Source organism: Equus przewalskii, unplaced genomic scaffold (assembly GCF_037783145.1).
Source record: "Equus przewalskii isolate Varuska unplaced genomic scaffold, EquPr2 ChrUn-13, whole genome shotgun sequence".
In the NCBI taxonomy this organism is placed as follows: domain Eukaryota; kingdom Metazoa; phylum Chordata; class Mammalia; order Perissodactyla; family Equidae; genus Equus; species Equus przewalskii.
The window spans coordinates 6121794-6136039 of record NW_027228750.1 but is presented as its reverse complement, the minus strand read 5'-3'; the positions used below and the strand labels follow the sequence as shown (position 1 = coordinate 6136039).

The 14246-nt window shown below is 39.6% G+C and overlaps 1 protein-coding gene across 9 annotated transcripts in view; it reads left to right on the top strand.

Annotated features, from left to right (window-relative positions):
* Positions 1-14246, top strand: part of MAGI3 (membrane associated guanylate kinase, WW and PDZ domain containing 3) — a 219450-nt gene that overhangs the window by 8846 nt on the left and 196358 nt on the right. Inside the window, exon 1 of one of the 9 annotated variants that reach the window (XM_070607889.1) lies at positions 5323-5395. The exons of the other annotated variants lie outside the window; for them this stretch is intronic. The gene's annotated coding sequence lies outside the window, so the exon portion shown is untranslated. Of the gene's footprint in view, positions 1-5322; positions 5396-14246 lie in introns of those variants that run through there. 9 annotated transcript variants of the gene reach the window in all.

Sequence of the window (14246 nt, the reverse complement as noted above, 5' to 3'; positions counted from 1 at the left end):
TGTTTTGCTTTTAAAACAATGGTCTTTTAAAACATAAATTGATATTCCATTGTTATAGTATTATTTCTAAGGGCTCCCTAATAATACCTTTTAATCATGATCTCATAGAAGTTATACGTAAAGGAACTACTTCACCGACTCTTAACTTTGAAACCCTACTTCAGTGTGTAATGTGGTATCTGTTTAATCACAAAAAAAGTTATTTGGCAGACATTATAGGATAAAGCCTGACCACCTTTGTTAAGTTTTTTCCTGCCTCCACGGGGGGTTGGGAGGAACAGAGGGACTTAGAGTAGAGGTGGAGGGGTGAAAGAGAGGGGCTGGTACTCTGAATGTCTTTTCACGTTCTTTTTATATTCTAATTGCTGTATTAGTGTCTTCAACTTTGGTGGCATAGAAATAATAGTTCTGATATCAGCTGTCTGTTTATGTGTGACATGCACTGTAGGAGTTTTGTAGTTCTGCCAAGTGTTATCTGGTAGTTGGACCTTTAGTGAGTGTTAAATGTTGGTAGGTTATTGGTAAATACACTGATTGTACATAAAAATAGTGTGATTTGTCAGTAAGAATCATAGTGGGGACCTTGTAGTTTTAGATTAGTTTATGTCCCTCTTGGGATATCTTAGACCATATTTGGAAAATCACTGCTTCTACTGCAGAAGCCTCTTGTGACCAGAGTTCCCCAATATTAATTCCATATATTGGTTAATTAAGCCATGAAATCTGTTAAAATAACACAGCCTCCCTACCGCTGCTCACAGAACTATATCTTCACCCCTCTCTGTAGCTTTTGGCAGGATACTTTGTCAAAATATTATTAATTTTAGCTGAGGATACTATTCACTAATTTCGGTGTTTGATTTAAGCTGGAATGCACATACTAATGAAAAATTTAATTTCCTTTGAATAGAATTAGATTTGCTAACTAGAGCTAGCTCACAGTGATTGAGTGACATATCAGCCTGTCTTTGCTGGCAACTCTCAGTTGACAACCTTGCTCTAAGTCTAATGGGAATATTCTGACTTGGGGACGTGTCACAATAATACTAGCTGCCATTTACTGGGTAACAGTCATATGTCAGGGCATTATACACCCATCTCATTTGGTTTATAAGGGTGTGTATGTTGACATACATGTCTCCTGTAAAGACATTTGTATATCATTATTCTCTGTGAGTCAGGTATTATCGTCTCTCTTTTATGCATGAAAACTGGGGTTCGGGAAGATTAACATGCCGATGGTTACAGCAGACTCACAGGGAAGACTAAGCACTGAAACAGTTTTGAGGCCTCCTTCACTTTCCGGATACAATATTATTTCATTATATCTGAAAAACCTGTCTTACTTCCTTTTTCCCTTTTAAAAGGAAAAACCTTATAATTCTGAATTGAGTGGGTGTTAAATGCACTAAGACATTGGACAAGTACTTAAAAGAAAAGCTTCATTGCTTGGTTCTGTTTCTAAACAAAGTTGGTGACAGTGCAGGTCAGTCTGTACGACTAAACTGCATGATAAAGTAGTTATTCCCAAGAATTACTAATCAAGCAGTAAGTTAGCATTAATTCTTGCTACCTTTGTAAGGTGATCTTTTCAGCAGTTATATGTAAACGCCTAGATATTTTTAGGATAAATATACTTGTGAAAATTGTATACTTGAGATTGGAAATAATATCTTGTTCTCGTGTTTCCTGTCCGCTTGCTCTATAATTCACTCCCCAGGAAGGTGGTAGCACACTTATCTTGAGACAGGTAGCATAGAAAATGTTCTGATGAATGTAGAAATGAATATATTTTGGAATTAGGAATTTTTCATAAGTCTGCAGACTCTTTTCAGAGTATACGTTGCTTAAATAAAATTTAGGCAAGCTAGATAGAAGAAGAACTCATTGTTTTTAAGTAGATCTCTTCTTCCAGGCTTCAAGTACTGCACAGTAAGCTGGTTCCTTTGAAAGGGCAGTTCAAGCAAGTATGGAGGATTGGCGCCTCTTAATTCTTCAAGTGTTTGTGCTGTTATGTTTCCTCTTTGGGCTGAAAGTCAGTCACTCACCTGGAAGAAGCCATAGCAATCCAGCCCATATCTTTAGTCTACAGATAAGTAAGTTGAGGCTCAACAATGGCAGGTAACTCTGCTCAGGAGTCAGCATGAGGCTGGCAGAGCGGGGACTAGAACTCACCTTCCTTTATTGTTTTAGTTTTTGGCATAAGAATTTCTGTAGGAAATTAGTGAAAAAGAATGAACCTGTTAAAGATACTCTGTCTCTTTATGAAATGTGCATTCTTTTGGAATTAAGTATAACGTGGTGACTCAGTTTGTCAGGCCATCAGCACGCATGAGTGTCGTCAGAGGCAGTGGTAACCCAGAAGTTGGAGCGCAAGAAAGAATTTTAATCATTACATGCCACAGGTTTTCAGGGCATTTTTAGCCTTCCATAATGCTGTAGCTTGTGGTTAAGATTTAAATAGTGAGAAAATTGTTAGCTGGTGTAACAGCTGAATACTTAAGTGTTTGTTCTTGTTAGTTGGTTTAGCTTTGAAAAATTATTTTTCTTATCAGAAAGATTCTTCACAGTGCATTCAGTAGAATCCTTCTGAATGGGGGCTGTAGGGCAGACTGCTATCGCTGTCCTTGCCCCTTTCTGGAGGGGTGATGCTACAAGTCTGGATTAGAGCCAGCTATGCTTTTATTTTTTCTTCCCCGACTGACTTGGGGATGCAGTGGGGAAGAAGAGGTTCAGGGCTAGGGACTGCTCAGGGATGTGGTGGGTGAGCGGTTATTGGCTGAGGATCCTTGAACTTGTCTGGCTGTAATGATGGTTGATGTCAGTGACATGACTGGTAGGAGGGACTGTGCTGCTGGGTACAGGACAAGTAGATGTCTCAGGCCACAGAGAGCTGGCCACAGCAGAGGAGAAAGTACTCGCCTGTTTGAGGCAAAACTGAAGAAAGGGGATTGAGGCAGCAGTTCTGGGGAGATTCTGTATTTATTAGGTAAGACTAATCAGAATGGTGACGTCTTGCTTGCGCCCTTTGTATGTCTGTGAAAGAACAGCACGAGTGTAGATATGAAAAAATCTTTCTACAACCCGTCTACCATCTACTCCTTTGCAGGGTTTCCTGTAGGAGACAGAAAGGGATGTCGTGCAGGGAATTAGTTGCTTAGGGAATCTTTGAAAGGGCTGGAGGGCTGGGCTCTAGGCCAGGCTTCTGAGACTGACTTCCAGGACACCTTGGGGCAACTCGCCACAGGAGCTGCCACCTCTGCCACAGTGAGGAAAGTGACAATCAGGAGGTTGCCACTGAAACCATGGCAAGAAAATACCACTGTAGCTGTGATCAAGGGGATCACAACAGTCACTGCTATTGCCATCATAACTGCTTTTAATCTGGAATGTAGCATCTGGCCACTGCTGTGACAACTTCTCCTTGATGCCTGTGAACTAGTGACTAGATGCTGGAATGCTCACTCTGGCACTACTGCTTCTGCCACTGTCCCTCAACACCCTCAAAGCTGGAGACTGGACACTAACATGTCCATGATCTTCTTTGGTGGTTGAAAGCAGCTAACAGCTACAGACTGTTGGGGCTCAGCTTCACTTCTTCCTTCCATATCTTGTGTCCTGCATCTTAATGATGGAGTCACATTTGCATCCCGAATACTAAAAGAGTCTGGAAAATATAGTTTTAGTTTATCAACCTCTGCATTTCAGGAAGGTATACTATAAGGAAGAAGGATGTTGAGTGCCAGCTGACCCTTTCCCACACACTCTTGTTTTCCTCTCCAGCAGGAATTTCTGCCTCTTCCTCCTTAGTCAGGACTGTCCCTTGTTGTGGGGGTTCTTTTTGTCGAGTTTTCAGTTTTCTCTCCAGCGTAATTTTTCCAAAGATAGTTGTAACCTGGTTGTGTTCGTTGGAGGAGATGACTTCAGAGTCTGCTTACGCTGCCGTCTTGATGAGATCTCTCCCACACACTCTTTTCAAATACAGTATTTTAAATGCAGTTTGACCCTTTCTTGATAACTCATTGTCATTTCTGTGAGCTTCTCTTTTGACATGGCCTGTAGTTTAAATGATCATAGGGCCGACGGACTTAACATCTGTAGTGACCTTTTGTATTAGGTTAGCTTGTGTCTGTCCTACCTGCCCATCTCTGCTGCTGAGACATCTGTGTTTTATGTCACTGATCTCAGCCTCTCTTGCGAGCCACAGGTACCCTGGGCAGGGAGGGCACCTCAACTGAAGCAACCAGTTCATAGGCTGGTCAGCAGCCTGTGATTTCTGTGGCTTAAAAAGATGAATGGGGCCAGTAAGGATCTTTCCTGGGGACTTGAACTAAGTCAAAAGAAAAGAATTTCCAATTAGGGGTAGGAACTTCAGCCGAGAGGTTTTACAGTGATGCACTGGAACTGGCTGTACTCTTTCGCAAGATTGATGGTTAAATTTTCAGGAATTTTGCAAGTTAGCTGTCCAATACAGTCATTTAAAACAATTAAGCTGCATAAAATTCTAATAAATTATATTAATAACAAAGGTACTTAATACTCAAAATTAATCATTTCCTTATTATTTTCAGCTTTATCGAGGTACAACTGTCAAAATTGTAATTTATTTGAAGTGTATATATAAAGTGTATAATTTGATGTATATATACATTGTGAAAGGGTTTCCACAATCGAGTTAATTAACACATCCATCACCTCACTTATTTACTTTTTGGGAAGGGGGTGAGAACACTTAAGTTCTACTCTTTTAGCAGATTTCAATTATACAATATAGTATTATCGACTGTAGTCACTATGTTATACAGTAGATCTTCAGACCTTATTCTTAAAACTGAAAGTTCCTGCCCTTTGACCGGCCTCTCCCCATTTCCTGTCACCTCCCAGCTGCTGGCAACCACCATTCTGCTCAGTTTCTATGAGTTTTTTTCCCCCCTAGATTCCACATCATTCCCTAATTATTTTACTACATTTTACTACTATCTATGCTCTTGAGTTTTTTACATCTCTCCTGTCTGTCTGGTGGAAATACTATAAATGGTTTGCTACTGCACTTATCATCCGAGCTCTGTTTTCACTGTTGTCACGGCTGTGGTGGGAGTTGTAAGCATTTACCAAATGCACCACTGATTGTGGGGGTGGGGAGGGAGAGTCAGGGTTGGCGAGGCCATGCTAAACCGTGTACAAACTGAAATTATGGGAGAAGAAACTATGAGTAAGCAGAAAAAAATGATGCATGATGTAGTGCTGAGTAGTGTTAATAGCAGAGCGCTGGAGGGAGGGGCCACAAAGTCCTCTTCCCAAGGTCCAGAATCATTCTGGAATTATCCTACAGCTCTAGTCTCCAAGAGATTCAGCAGCCCTGTTTGATTCCCTCTTCTGGGAATTATGTGAAATTGTAAGTTTCTGTGTGTTATCAACCTTATTAGAACACTCTGGAATTTTATTTTATTTATGCTTATGTGCCTTTTCCTCATGAAAAAGTTTGGGTTCACATTTTCTGGGATAGAGATGGAGGCAAAGAAGGTAAAAAAGGGAGGGATAACTGTGATATATGAGGATTTCCTGAGGGGACCATTTGTAGCTGTAGTTCATGGTCCGCAGCCCTCCCCCCAGTACATTTTACGTTAGAATAAGATTGAATTCTTTGTTAAGGGATGACTATTATAAACGTATACATTTTATTCTGTCGTATTTTTCATGTATAAACGTTGCACAGACTATTGTAGTTGCTTGTACATGGAGTGGCTTGTTACTGTGTAAATGCGCTAAGCATCAAAGGCTAGAATCCTGGGGCATAGGTGGTATCTTTCTCTTTTCTCCTGTAGCTCCTGCCTACGCCTGTAGGAACTGCTAAGGTGCAGACTATAGATCTGGCCTGTCTGTGTCGATAGCTCACAGCCTCGCCCTCCTCAGCTGCCTTTGATCAGCTGTTCACTCTCTACTCATCTCTCCAGTTTTGTTTTCTCTTTACTCTGATTGCTTCTCCCACACTTCTCTGCTTTCCAGAGAAAAAACTGACCTTGCAGAGATCCTGCCAGCCAATTGTAGTGCTTCTTTACTTCTCCCTGGTGGATTGTCTAATTTCAGGGGGTCGCGTGTAGACCTAGGGTGGTATTCCTTTATTTTCTGTTATATTTGTTCTTACTTAGATAATCAGGAGCTGCTCTTTACCCCCAGAACTTGTGTGTATATGTTGTTTCCTATTTCTGGATTTGGAAATATTCTAGAAGCCTGGTCTCAAGATAGATGATATTTTACTGTTTATTTGATAGCATTGTTTTAGAGGTTCAAACTGGACTAATTTAGTAAACAAACTCTCTATTTTTTTTAAAGATTTTTTTTTCCTTTTTCTGCCCAAAGCCACCCAGTACACAGTTGTATATTCTTAGTTGCGGGTCCTTCTAATTGTGGCAATGTGGGATGCCACCTCAGCATGGCCTGATGAGCGGTACCATGTCCGCGCCCAGGATTCGAACTGGCCACACCCTGGGCTGCCTCAGTGGAGCACACGAACTTAAGAACTCGGCCACGGGGCCGGCCCCACAAACTCTATTATATTTTTTTTTAAAAACTGGGAATGGATCTTTGAAAGGCTGATAGATAGTATCTTAGGATAATTTCTTACTAAATGAAAGAATAAAAAATTGTTAAAATGTGGCATATTAATCCACTGTTAAAGTGATATAATGCAGGTGAGAATTTCATCAGCACTTTTAATGCATTAAGGAACCTTTTATAAGTAAACAATATAGAGATATTTTGTCATTACAAAAAAACACGGAATGGGAGTAGGTATAATTTGTCTTATTACCTACAGTTTGCAAACTTGTCACCTCCTAAGATACTGTTTCTCTGCGTCACCAGCACTGGTGGTGATTGAAGAAGCATCTATGCAAACGATATTAGAAGCTCACAGCCCTTGGGGGCCCGCCCGGTGGTGCAGTGGTTAAGTGCACACGTTCCGCTTCCGCGGCCCTGGGTTCGCTGGTTTGGATCCTGGGTGTGGACATGGCACCGCTTGGCACGCCGTGCTGTGGTAGGCGTCCCATGTATAAAGTAGAGGAAGATGGGCATGGATGTTAGCTCAGGGCCAGCCTTCCTCAGAAAAAAGAGGAGGATTGGCAGCAGTTAGCTCAGGGCTGATCTTCCTCCAAAAAAAAAAAAGCTCACAGCCCTCCTGTGGCCATTTTCTAACTTTTGGGCCCAGACTAGATTCAGGGATAGGATTAGAGTTTCTTCTTTGTGCTTCTCTGGAGGCCCCTCTCTTTCAGCAGTGGTACAACCTCAAAGAGCTGGTCATAAGTTCGTGGCTCGAAACAATCATTCCAAAAGACGAGCTGTGCTGGAGTGTGGTCCACACATACAGTTGGCCAAGTCCCTCTCTTGCCTAGAGCTTTTACTTCCAGTTGCTGTAAGAATCTCTTCACTAGGGGGAGAAAGTGTATCTGCTTGTTGTTGTTGTTTATTTGTTTTTAAAAATAATGTAACTAAATAGAAACACAGGATTCGATACATGTAATTTTACTTTGTACATCACATTTTAGGACTAGTTGTCTTTATTATGTTAACAGACAGAGGTGAAATTATAACCAAAATGGCCCCCTCATCATTGTTATTTTATTCATGACACTTGTTTGTAACAGGTTTAGAATATTTACTTTCTTAGGGGCCGGCCTGGTGGCATAGTGGTTACGTTCGTGTGCTCCACTTTGGCAGCCCAGGGTTCTCTGGTTCGGATCCTGGGTGTGGACCTATGCACCACTTAGCAAGCCATGCTGTGGCAGGTGTCCTACATATAAAATAGAGGAAGATGGCCTTGGATGTTAGCTCAGGGCCAATCTTCCTCAGCAAAAAAAAAGAGGAGGATTGGCAGTGGAAATTAGCTCAGGGCTAATTTTCCTCAAGAGAAAAAAAAGAGTGTTTACTTTCTTAGATCACTGACCTAATTATATTTTTCATAATTATAAAGCTGTTAATTCAACCATAGAAATAACATAGTCCTAGAGCTGGGACCAGAAATAAGTATGGCCCATTTTATTAATTATCAAACTTCAGAAATGTATTCTGTCTACCTTAAAGATAAATAATATCTTGATGAATTGAAAGTTTGTAACTTTAGGTAATGATGCAATATATACCTAGGTATATGTTTTGCATTGAATTGTTTGCCCCTAAAAGGTATGTTGAAGTCCTAATCCCTAGTACCGCGGTTTCGAAATAGGGTCGTTGCAGATGGAATTAGTTAGGATGAAGGCTCCTGAGTAGGGTGGGCTCTTAAGAAGAGAAGAGACCCAGGTACATGATGCCATGTGACTACAGAGGCAGAGCTTGAAATGCTGCAGCTACAAGCCAGGGAGTGCCAGGGGTTGGTGGCCACCCCCAGAAGCTAGGAGGAGGCAAAGAAGGATTCCACCCAGAGTCCCAGAGAGAGCATGGCCCTGCTGATGCCTTGAGTTTGGACCTCTGGCCTCCAGCACTGTGAGAGAGTACACTCTGTGGTTTTAAGCCACCTAGTTTGTGGTACTGTATTATAGCAGCCCTAGGAAACTGAGATATATTTTATAGTGATAAATATAGCCATGTTATTATTTAAGAAACATCTCAGTACATTAAAATGGTCATCTTTATAACGTATTAAATTGTAGATTAATACGTTTTTTTATTCTTTCAACAATTAATATGACAGATAACCAAAGCTTCTTAAGGTATAATTCCCTCAGGCCCCAGCGCCGCAGTAGGGGATGTGTCTGTTTACAGTTTCTGCTCACGCCCCCCCCCCCCCCCCCAAGCACCGTCACTTTGCTTTAACTTGTGTCCCTTTTAGTGCAGGGGTCTGTGTGGCCCTCCTCAGACAGAAGAGGTAGATACGTTAAAGAGAGTGGATTTATCATTCTCTAATCCTAGCTGTTTTTAAATGATCTCTTTTAATTTTGCTAAATATTCTAAGAAAGATATATGATATAGATATTATACTATTAGTATAAAATGAACAGGTGAGAGCTAAACCTATTAATGCTTTAGCAAAGGTAGGAAGGAAAAGGAGACTGACTTGTTTTGTTTTAAACATGTTTATTTTTAAATTATTATTATTTTTTTAAATGAGAAAGAAGAATTTTTAAATTACAAATTAAGAAATTAATGGAATCTTCAAGATACAGTGTTTTTATTACTTTCTGGCTTTATTTCTTTCAAATAATTTCTGAAACTTAAGCAAGAGAAAAAAATACGACGGGCCAGCCCTGTGGCCAAGTGGTTAAGTTTGTGCGCTCTGCTTCGTCGTTCTGAAGTTTTGCCAGTTTGGATCCTGGGTGTAGACGTGGCACCGCTCATCAAGCCATGTTGAGGTGGCGTCCCACATAGCACAACCAAAAGGACCTACAACTAGAATATACAACTGTTTACTGGGGGGGCTTTGAGGAGAAGAAGGAAAAAAGGATTGGCAACACATGTTAGCTCAGGGCCAATCTTTACAAAAATAAAAGCCAAAGAAAAAACACTACCTTGTAAATAAATGTTTACCGAGGGCAAATGAAATAGTACCACAATCAAATGTCAGCGCATAATAATGTTTTCATGTAGCAGGTATTTATGGAGCATCTGCTAAGTGCTTGACAATTTTCTAGGCATTGGGGATGTATCAGTAAATGAGGCAAACGATCTCTTTATGGAGTTAACATTCCAACTGAGAAATCGATAATAAACAAGAAGACATAAACTAATGTCATAATAATGATTGCAAAGACTCCACAGCCCTTATTATGTGCCAGGCATTGCTTTTAAGTGTTCTCCTTCATATTTATTTAGTCTCACGGTGACTCTATGAAGTAGTATTATATCCATTTTACATATGAGAAAACCAAGGCACAGAGAAGCTAGTTAGGAAAGTACAGAGCTGGCTGCTGAATCCGGGCAGTGTGACCGCAGAGTCTGTGCTCATAAGTGGTCCACTCTGCTGCTCTAGGAAGAATAGATCAGGGTGATGAGAGAGTGTCCTGTTTAGACTGGGTGGTTAGGGAGGACCGCCCTGAGGAAGGCACGTGAAAGCTGCAAATTGAATGACTAGAAGGAAGGAGTCTGCCAAGTGAAAATTTTGGGGAAAAACATCCCAGTCAGAGGGAATTGTGAAGTACAAAGGCCTTAATGTAGGAACTTGGTGTGTTATAGGAATAGAAAGGCCACTGTGGGTGGCACCTAGGAAATGAGAGGGAGAAAGTGATAGGGATGAGATCACAGAAGTAGACAGGGGCCAGTGGGGGTCTGTAAGCCATCACGAGGGGCTTGGATTTTATTTATTCTTAGTGCCATTGGAAAGTGGGCAGGAGTGGAAGAAGGGAGACTATTTAGTTCAGGTGAAAGATAATGATGGCTTGGACCAGTGAGGAGGAGTGGCAGTGAAATGAAGTGGATGGATTTGAGAAATGTTTTGGAAGAGGAGCTAACAGTACTTGCTGACTGATGGCAGGTGAGAGAAGAAGAGGAATTCAGAATAACTTATGATATTTTGCTTTGAGCTACTAGATGAGGGGTGGTACCATTTTCAGGAATAGGAAAGATGAGAGGTTGGGAGTTTGACCAGGGTTTTTTCTGTGGAGGAGATGTATCCACCACCTAGATTATTATTTTGAACTTTTTACTCTACTGTCTTTATTATATATTAATCCATGCCTCTATCCATCCATCAGTCTATCCTAATTTTTATGCACTTCAAAGTAAATTGCAGTCATCGATACACTTCCCCAAGGAATGCTTTTAAATGCCCTTTTTTCTCATTTTGTGGATGAGAAAACTGAGACTTGGAGAAAAGTGATATGCTCAAGGTCACGTAGCTAATTATTGATGGATCTCGGATTAGCATGCAGGTTATCATTAGTCTAGGACTCTAATTTGATTATATTTTAACTTATAAATAGGGATAAAAGGGAACTTTGGAGACTGGATAAGTTTTGCTGCCAGCTGGTTTATGTGCTAAAAATCTCTTGGATCCAGATTTCAAAGATAAAATGCAAAGGATATAGTACTACTGTTGCATTTGATTGGATTACAGAGTTGGTTTAGCACTTAGGACTTGTTGGAAAGTACAATATGATGTTGTAGAATTGAGAACATTTTCAGATATTTGGTCCAGGAACCTAGCTTGGGATTCTTCCAAGCATTAATCCTCTAGTTGGCAAGGCCTTTGCATTTCATTAGCAAATGTTCCTTGCATGCCTACTATGTACTAAGCCCCATGCCAGGCTGAGATACAAAAGGGAATGATTCATTTCCTTTCTTTCAAGGAATTTAGCCTTTGACTTTTGTTTCAATTTTCTAAAATCTCTCTCCATCTTTTGCTATATGTTTGTTTAAAAATGTAATGAAAGCTGAAGTTCAAAAAGGTAGAGAAGCTTATTCAATCTAGGTAAAACTTCAGCCTCTGTGGTAAAATTAAATGCATATGGACATAGGCTGCAGATTTTTCATTTGCCTTGTGTGAGCATCTTATTTTCTGAGGAGTGAAAATACGCCATTTTAGTTTTTATCTGATGGAATTAACTAGCTAGTTATTAAGTCAGTTTCACACTTGAAAGTTAATGATTTAAGTTGTTATAGAAATAGGAAACATGTTTGTCTTTAAAATTCAAAGTAATTGTCTTATGTTGATCTTATTGTTATGCTTTCTTGTAAAATAAACATTTTCACTATTTATTGACTTGTGATCATTTGGATTTTAAGGAAATTAACTCAATAGAGCATTGTGTTCTTTCCTTGCTATGGTTATTCTCTGTTCTGACATTTAATATCCTCTAACAGCTCAGTCAACTCTTATCTTTCCAAACTCATTTCTCATTGGTGCCCAATGTGCATACTACATTATAGCAGAGTAGAGTATTTGCCATGCTTCTTCAAAAGTCAATCCTAAACTTATCTCCTTCAGAGATTTTTCTAGGATTAATCTATTACAATTTTTATTTCTGTACTTTGCAACCCCAGGATACTTAAATAGTTCTGTATTTTGCTGTTATACATTATTAATTTTCTAGCTCTTTAGGCCAGTAATTTAGACTCTACCTAGCCGGCTATGGGGATAGAATTGGTCTGTTACCAATGCTGAGGAAAAATGTTCAAATTTACGTTAATCAGTAAAACACTTTCCAGACTGGAAGACAACTCTGTGTCTTTTGACTGAAGAAGAGTTTCACCGTAGTGGAAAGGTTCAAGAGGAACACACAGTTTTCTTTCCCAGATTTGACAAGGAAAAAGAGAAATGAGTAAAATTTAGTTTTTTGTCAGTGAGAATTAGAAAAGTATAGAGGGAGGGGAAGCTAAAATTGATGATCATTTGAACTTATTTGGGATATATGTTTCAACTAGGAGTTGACTTTTTAAAACCTCGTCTTTTTGAGGATTTAATACCCATCCTTCTCAAGCTGTTCCAAGAAATTAGGGAAGATGGAACGCTTCCTAACACATTCTATGAGGCCAACATCACTCTGATACTAAAGCCTGACAAGGACAGCACATAAAAGGAAAACTACAGGCCAATATTGCTGATGAACATAGATGCAAAAACCCTCAACAAGATTTTCGCAACCTGAATTCAGCAATACATCAAAAGGATCATATACATCATGATCAAGTGGGATTCATACCAGGGACACAGGGATGGTTCAACATCCGCAAATCAATCAACATGATATACCACATCAACAAATTGAGGAGTAAAAACCACATGATCATCTCAGTAGATGCAGAGAAAGTATTTGACAAGATCCCACAGCCATTTATGATAAAAACTCTTAACAAAATGGGGATAGAAGAAAATTACGTCAACATAATAAAGGCCATGTATGACAAACGCACAGCCAACATCATACTCAATGGGCAAAAAGTGAACGCCATCCCCCTGAGAACAAGACAAGGGTGCCCACTATCACCACTCTTATTCAACATAGTACTGGAGGTTTTGGCCAGAGCAGTTAGGCAAGAGAAAGGACTAAAAGGTATCCAAATAGAGAGTGAAGAAGTGAAACTCTCGCTGTTGCAGACAACATGATCTTATATATAGAAATCCCCAAAAAATTCATCAGAAAACTAATAGAAATAATTAACAACTACAGTAAAGTTACAGGGTACAGAATCAACTTTACAAAAATCAGTTGCTTTTCTATATTCCAATAATGAACTTACAGAAAGAGAACTCAAGAATACAATTATATTTGCAATCACAACTAAAAGAATAAAATACCTAGGAATAAATTTAACCAAGGAGGTGAAGGACTTATACAATGAAAATTATAAGGCATTACTGAAAGAAATTGATAATGACATAAAGAGATGGAAAGAGATTCCATGCTCATGGATTGGGAGAATAAACATAGTTAAAATGTCCATACTACCCAAAGCAATCTACAGATTGAATGCAATTCCAATCAGAATCCCAATGACATTCTTCACAGAAATAGAGCAAAGAATCCTAAAATTCATATGGGGCAACCAAAGACCCTGAATTGCTAAGGCAATCCTGAGAAAAAAGAACACAGCTGGAGGCATCATAATCCCTGACTTCAAAATGTACTACAAAGCCATAGTGACCAAAATGGCAAGATACTGGTACAAAAACAGGCACACAGATCAATGTAACAGAACTGAAAGCCCAGAAATAAAACCACACATCTATGGACAGCTAATCTTCAACAAAGGTGCCAAGAACATACAGTGGAGAAAAGACAGTCTCTTCAATAAATGCTGTTGGGAAAACTGGACAGCCACATGCAAAAGAATGAAGGTAGATCACTGTCTCATGCCATACACAAAAATAAACTCAAAATGGATCAAAGACTTGAAGATATGTCCTGAAACCATAAAACTCCTGGAAGATAATATCAGTAGTACACTCTTTGACACTGAACTAAAAAAGATCTTCTCAAATACCATGTCTTCTCAGACAAGGGAAACAAAAGAAAAAATAAGCAAGTGGGAGTTCATCAGACTAAAGAGCTTCTGCAAGGCAAAAGAAACTAGAATCAAAACAAAGAGACAACCCACCAATTGGGAGAAAATATTTGCAAATCACATATCTGACAAGGGGTTAATCTCCATAATATATAAGGAACTCACACAACTGAACAATAAAAAAACAAACAGCCCAATCAAAAAATGGGCAGAGGATATGAACAGAAATTTTTCCAAAGAAGGTATACAGATGGCCAATAAACACATGAAAACATGTTCAACATCACTAATCATCAGGGAAATGCAAACCAAAC